The sequence below is a fragment of the Octopus bimaculoides genome, chromosome 12, assembly GCF_046866305.1.
Source record: "Octopus bimaculoides isolate indiv1 chromosome 12, ASM4686630v1, whole genome shotgun sequence".
NCBI lineage: Eukaryota > Metazoa > Mollusca > Cephalopoda > Octopoda > Octopodidae > Octopus > Octopus bimaculoides.
The window spans coordinates 68,149,082-68,156,581 of NC_142939.1; the positions used below are offsets into that span (position 1 = coordinate 68,149,082).

General features: G+C 34.1%; 1 protein-coding gene across 1 annotated transcript in view; it reads left to right on the top strand.

The window, feature by feature from the left end:
- Positions 1-7,500, top strand: part of LOC106884467 (neprilysin-1) — a 292,527-nt gene that overhangs the window by 255,022 nt on the left and 30,005 nt on the right. The window lies entirely within an intron of this gene.

Consider the following 7,500-nt stretch of genomic DNA (forward strand, 5'->3'; position numbering starts at 1 on the left):
CAATACGAAATTATAAATATTTAAACACATCCAGAATTTGAAATAAGTTATAAAAAGTCTAGAATTATTGCCAACTGTAGAATTTCTGAGGCTATGGCATAGAAAACCCATTACACCTGATTTGAAATTGTTAGATTTCAGTTAATATTGCTTTAAAAAGAATCCATAATATGGCGGTCAAGAAAAATAGAACCAGAAAGGAAAATTGAAAATCATAAACGACGCAAAAATATTTAAGTTGTTGTGTTTTCAATATTCTTCACCATACATTAGTTGAAACACAAAATATTGTGTACTTTGCCTGTGGATCCTGAAATAACTTTTGAATTTGATATACATGTTTTATGACCAAGCATCACACCACTTAACATCTTGCTAAGATCTGAATACAACAAACTGTCAGTGCAATTTCCTCAAGATGAAATGTTTTTCCTTTTATCATTCTTCTTAGCTGATTCCATGTAAGTTGAGCGAGAGAACTCGCGTGTCAAAAGACAAATCGAATGAAATTAAAATCGCGAGAGGTATCTGAGTGCTGTTCTACGTAGATTAGATTGTATATACACCATCTCACCGGTACCTAACAACTTCCAACAGTAAATAAAAGCAGGTCCGTGAAATTACATTGAAAGAGTTAACAAGCATATATCCTCTATATTCTCACAAATAAGCACATGCAAACTATAGTTCCACATTCAATACGTATTATCTAATGGTTTCAGACTTTTGACACGAAGCCAGCAATTTCGCGGAGAGATCAAGTTGACCCCGGTGCTTAATCAATACTTATTTCATGGGGCCCGAAATGATGAAAAGCAAAGGCCACCTCGGCAGAATTTGAACGGAAAACGTAAAGACGTACGAATATATATTATATGTGAACATTAGTTAAACTTTAGAGAGATGACATTCATTGGGTGTGCTTCGGTCATCAGCTGGCCTTAACCAGGCTCTGAAATCTGTCCACCACGATATAAGTGTCCGGCAAGCAACGTCGGATGCTAAACCAAATTTCAAATAGAATATTATCGATCAGTCAGTTGTTACTTTCGAAATTGAAACTTTCTAAATTTGTTTACGAAAATTGGCAGTTTTTTTTTTTTTTTCAAACACCAATTTTAGACATCTGCTTCTACTTTCGTTTATTGTGGAAATAAATTATATATGTATTCCCTGGCAGCTGTTCAATACGGCACAATCGCAGAGAGAGAAAGAAGGAGAGAGTGAGTGAGAGAGAGAGAGAGAGAGAGAGAGAGAGAGAGAGAGAGAGAGAGAGAGAGAGAGGGAGAGAGAGAGAGCGCTTTAAAAACTAAAGTTACAAAAAAAGTTTTGCAAAAATAACCACAGCAGTCATCACAATAAATATGACGATGTTGATAATAATAATAATAATAAAACTACTACTACTACTACTACTACTACTACTACTACTACTACTACTGATGATGATGACGATATTGATGATGATGATGATGATGATAATAATGATAATAATAATAATAATAATAATAATAATAATAATAATAATAATAATAATAATTATTATTATTATTATTATTATTATTATTATTATTATTATTATTATTATTATTATTATTATTCTCATTATTATAACCCATAGCTGATGTTGCATGCCCCTTTGACCCACGAATATTCAAGAAGGAAGGCGAAAAAAAAAAGACAAATACAACCCCTTTAAGTACGAAATAGCCCAGCTCTATTTCGTACTTAAAGGGGTTGTATTTATCCATTTTTTTTTTCGCCTTTTTTGCTGTCCGCTCTCAGAGAATTAATCGGTTCAAGTAAGATCGAGAGCTCTGAGAAGTAAAATTTAATAATTCTTTTTTTAATAATCTCTTCTTCTATAGGCACAAGAGGCGGTGACGGGAGAGATTAATCGATTATATGTACCTCAAAAGTGATTTTCATAACATTAATCGATTAACTGGTATTAAACGATTAACTGGTATTTAATTCATCAACCTCAAAAGGCAAAGTCAAACTGAGGACGTAAAGTCGAAGAAAATGCTTTTAAGCACTTTGTCCGGTATGCTAATGAATTTGCAATATTCCACCAAAGACTAATTAGTAGACGCTCGATCTAGCTTAGTAGCGGTCTTCCAAAATAGTCGACTGATAGGTAGTGATCCACCATCAAGGCGATGTAAGCATTCGTTAACTCCCCTTGATCATTGGGGGGTCGATTCCTTTCAGGCTGTTTTTGAGTGGGAGTTGCCTCTACGCTTTTGTTTAAATAGAAATATAGACCAATTCCTCGTGCTAGATACGAACTTGCTTCTCCGTACACTGAGTTGCAAGCCCAACCAATATCCCGGTTGATTTCTGTTGTAAACTTAAATTCTTTCTGTATATTGGCGAACAAATCGATTTCCGATAAGGCAGCATAACTGTGACGCACTCATAGTTTAGACTTGTTTCAAGTTTTCTCTTTCAGAATCGTCGATAGCAGAATTGGTAGAGCCGGGCCATATTCATTGTTATATTCAATCATGTGTCTCTCTATATCTTCTGAGTCATGCGGAGTCGGCTTTAATTTTCATCAGTCCAGAGTCAATAGCATCAAAGTGCTGATGTTGAATAAGTTACTAATAACACTCCTACGAATATGTGGTATCGACCTAATACAATAAAACTATGTTTGCTGTAACACTGATGGCTGATTTAAGAAGTGAAAATCTTAGGTGGTAATGTTTATGTTGAACATAGGAAATGTTAATCTTTTCTGCGGTTTCTTTATTTCTTTAGTTATTCATGAAAATAATGAGTGAAAATCGCATCAAAGTATGGATTCATGGATTTCCTCCATAGATTTAATATTCAAATATATTTAGGAAGATTTCTTCAGCAAAAGCTTATTTTGTAGAATAAAGCGTGTAATACACATAATTTAGCCGTTCTTCCTGGTGAGATGTTTTTTTAAGTAGCCTAGAGATGGAGGTCAGCACATGTAAGATAAGTGTCTATATAACGTACTCTTATATAATACACACACACACACACACACACACACACACACACACACACACACACACACACACACACACACACACACACACACACACACACACATATATATATATATATATATATTGTACAGCTTTAGTGACTTTAGCAATGTAATGAATGCCTCTTGCTTCAGGTAAATCACAGCCTAATTATATTAACCATGCTATTCTGCAGGATATCAATCTAAGTGTCTTGAAGCCTAGTTACATCACTGCTTCCAATGTTCTTCTTAATCGTGGCTCGAGGTTGGAGAAAATAGAAAAATATTACACCACGTTTTGTGCATCGAGTTAAAAGAATGTATTAGAAAAGTCATAAATATGTTTATTCAAAATTGAAACTAGCAGAAAATATTAAGTTTGTACATCTTTGTTCAGTAAATGAAACATATTATTTACGAATAAGAATCGTGAGTATGATGTTTATTCCTTATGTCTAACCCTGTTTATGATAAACATAAGTTTAATTCATTTTCTGTTTCTATTTTTCTCATTTTCAATTAGAATTTAATTATTTTTGTAATGTACCTGGCGCCTCCGTGCCAAGCACCATTGTCCCACAGTGCACCTTTTGACAAATACGATGTAGATAGATTATATTTTGCATTTTTTAATTTACATTTAAAATCGTTATCTCAGATTCTGACGAAAATAACATCGTATGAAATAGAATAATTTCATTTCTTTATTTCATTTTTGGGTTAAATTTGTTATATTTGTAATCCATTGTTTTCAGTCACATTTTAAATATATTATCTTGGTGTTTCCTTAATTTTGCAAAGTTTTCGCGTGGTGTAAGGGACATACATCTTAATATTACCTGGTCGCTAATTTGAGTTCTTATCTGTAATTTACCTTATTCACGTCTTTTTATTTCCCTTTTAATATATTTAAACTAGAGTTTATAAATCTTATAAATAGATTACTGCATTATCACAGACTTAATCCTTGCATTTGATACTAACGTCTCTTAATTCCTAAAAACTTTTCATTCAGTCTCAGTTACTTATTCTATAATGTTTTTTGCTATATAGAAGAGTATCGCGATTGTGTAACGATGAGTATCTGAAGGAACGTTACAAAGATACAGGTATGAATATAAAGATAAGCTATGAATATAAAGATAAGCTATGAATATAACAGATATGAATAAAGCATATAAATTACAAAACCAGCATCTCAAGACGACGTATTTATTGAACTTAGGTTCATTTCGCAACATTTCGATGTGGTTTTATAGCTTTCTAAATACAAGATAGATATTATCGAAAAATAAAACGTAAAAGGCAAACAAATAAAAAACCAAAAACAAAAACAAAAACACAACATTATATTTCATGCAAAGGTCGATTAAATGTTACGAAATGCTCGATGTTGTAGCGAGCGCCGAAGAGAAAGGTTAAGTTCTTGGTATAACAAATATATGACCCACATTTCTCCTCATCTACGACATTAATAATCTATAGAAGAAGCATGTATGTCAAGTAATCTCATTCTGGTTTATATTCTACTTCAACTCTGATCTTACATGCCTATGTCGGAAATCGATAAGTAATATTTAGTTTAAAATCTGATAGGAAATGATATCATAACGATAACAGGTAGCAGTCAGAATAGAATTTCATAGGAATATTTGATTCAAGATCGTAGTTTCTTTCTGCTTATGAATGCCAATTCGCCATGCAAAATTGTCATTACTAGCGTCGTATCGATAACAACTACACTACAACCACCAACAGTAGCAGCAACACCACCGTCACCATATCAACCATCACCACCAACAATGACGACAACAGCATCACCACCATCCCCACAAGTACCACCACTACCAGTAATGCCAGCTATGCAGAAACACCAGTAAGCAAGGGTTAAGAATTTATTTACCATGTGTATATAAAAGATAGAAAATGGTGTCAAAAGATACTTTAGACTGAAGCGTTTCAAAACACATCGGGGCAAATCTTATTCCTAATTAAATTAATTAACTAAATGACTGTAATGACAAACTATAACTTTGCTGTATGTAAAGTAAGCATAAGAAACCATGTTCGTATGAACATTCCGAACTAAGGAACTCTGCGTTACGAAAGTGAGCGATATAATCCGACGCATATGGGACACATGACCACACATACTTCTGTGGGTGCGTCACCATGAAAGTATGTGTGACATAAAAAAAGCTTGACTGGCCCCTTTGACGTGACAGTTGTTTCTGCACCTAGCAATACAGAACTCAGAACTCTTCCTTGTAACAGTAAATGCTTTCAATAATATTAGTAACTTTGCGTGACTATATTAATTCGAAATAACGAGGAGGCATCTAGGCGGCTGCTCTATCTGCAAGGAATAACATCCAACTCTGAGATCGCACCTTGATATCTTCAAAGTGGAAAACAGAGTGAATCATGTTCTTAAAGAAGAAAGTGGCATGATGATTCTGCCTGATAATCATGATTTTGTTCAGTTGGAATGTAGAGAGTATATAACCAACAGCAATGAAAAAATCTATCGAGCTCTACGTTGGTGATTCGTTCCAATCAAAACTGGCTATTTTGTCAAAACGTATCAAGCTAATGATTTTATCCGAGTAATCCCGCTTGTTTTCTGTGTTTAGATTTTAAGCATCACTAGAGGAAGTTTCTGACTTCTAATTGCTTGGATAAATTTTATTTGATCAGGTAACCGTACAGAATCAAAAATGACAAGAACACTTGTTTGAAATATCAGTCAAAATCTTCCTCAAATTATAATATATCTTCATAAAAATCGTGGTTGTAATAAAATACTGGATGGTCACAAACAACGCTTTTGATCCTGAGTTTTCTCAACCATGACTAACCTGAGTTATAAACGTTCGTAAGGAAATCAAAGAAAATGACTTGATATAAATTCACATTTGAAAACACCAAAATTCGAAGTAAAATCGCTAATAGAGGAATTTCCATTGAAAAGATATCAAGCAGATTCTCCAGAATGATAAGAAAATTCTTAAAAGAAGGATATTCGATGCGAAGTCAAAATACGATTGAATGAAGAAGAATATTTCTTTATATGAGAGTCCAAATTTGTTGTGAATCTCTTCTGAACTCTATAGAAGACCAATACTTGTTGCAAGCTAATGTACTTCCTGGCCGTGAAGCAACGTTTAACCTCTTCTGTTTTAAGGATGTCGATCTCGAATGTGAGAGAGAAAGAAGAAAGAAAGAGAGAAAGATAGAGAAAGAAAGAAACAAAGTGGGAGAAAGGGAGAGAGAGAAAGGGACCGTCGGTGATGTTGGTAGTTCTCGGAATCGGTAGCGATGTTGAAGGATTTGTTTATGTGTTGACCGTATTTGTCTGGAGATTGGTAAAGTCTTAGTGATATGCATAGTGACTCTGTGTTATTAGAAAAAAATATATTTAAATCATTTCGTTGGAGAATGTTTCCGAAGTATAAGATGGATTTATGTGAATATAGATTCTTTGACAATCTCTGGAATGAGGCAAATATATTTAATGGGAACACAGTAAATGCCTATGAAATAACCGAAAATTGTCCTGTTTTTATACCTATGACTTAATAATGTTTAAGACGATGTTCACCGAAATTTATTTGAAAATTTGCATCTATTAACCAATATCCCTAAGATCCAAGTGAAGCAAATTCAATATACGGTGTTGATTGGCACTTGCAGATACCAGGCTTATAGCAAAGAATAGACCTAATTCACTTTTCTGACTTTTCTATCAGAATCTGACAGGAAACTGTGTGCAACTTGTCTGAAATTGTTACTGCAGGCTGTAAATTCTGTAGAAATTGTATTTTTGGATATGTTGAACAAGCTTGTATCAAAGATACTGTGTTGTCAGAAGTGGTGTCACACACAAGGAATTTGTGGAAGTGACATACGATTGGAATATTCCATTCGATGTTTCTTCTCACGCATCGTTGCTAGAAGCGTTGTTTGACTGAATTTCTACAAATAATCGACGCATAAAGAAACTTATCTCATCGTTAACCATCGTTAACCTAAAGATGAAACCAAGGAAATTTATTTTTAGATGGGCCACATTAAAGTTGTAGTAATTAAAGAAGACACTTCTGTCTTCCGTATTCATACGACTGTGATTTCTCAAAATTTTATGTTGATGAAATGTGTGTTTATAGTCGGACAAACAGAAACAGTAATTACACACTCAATTATTTAAATGATCTCGAATTATGACTTTGAAGGTGACCAATACATGCAAAGGTTTCATCTAGTGTAATAAATCTCCGGGGAAGTTGGGTAGACTTATTGCTGTTCTATTTAAAAAACATCATTATGATCGTCACACTCCGTCGGTTACGACGACGCGGGTACTAGTTGATCGACCAACGGAACAGCCTGCTCGTGAAATTTACGTGCAAGTTGCTCAGCATTCCACAGACACGTGTACCCTTAACGTAGTTCTCAGAGAGATTCAGCGTGATACAGAGTGTGACAAGGCTGGC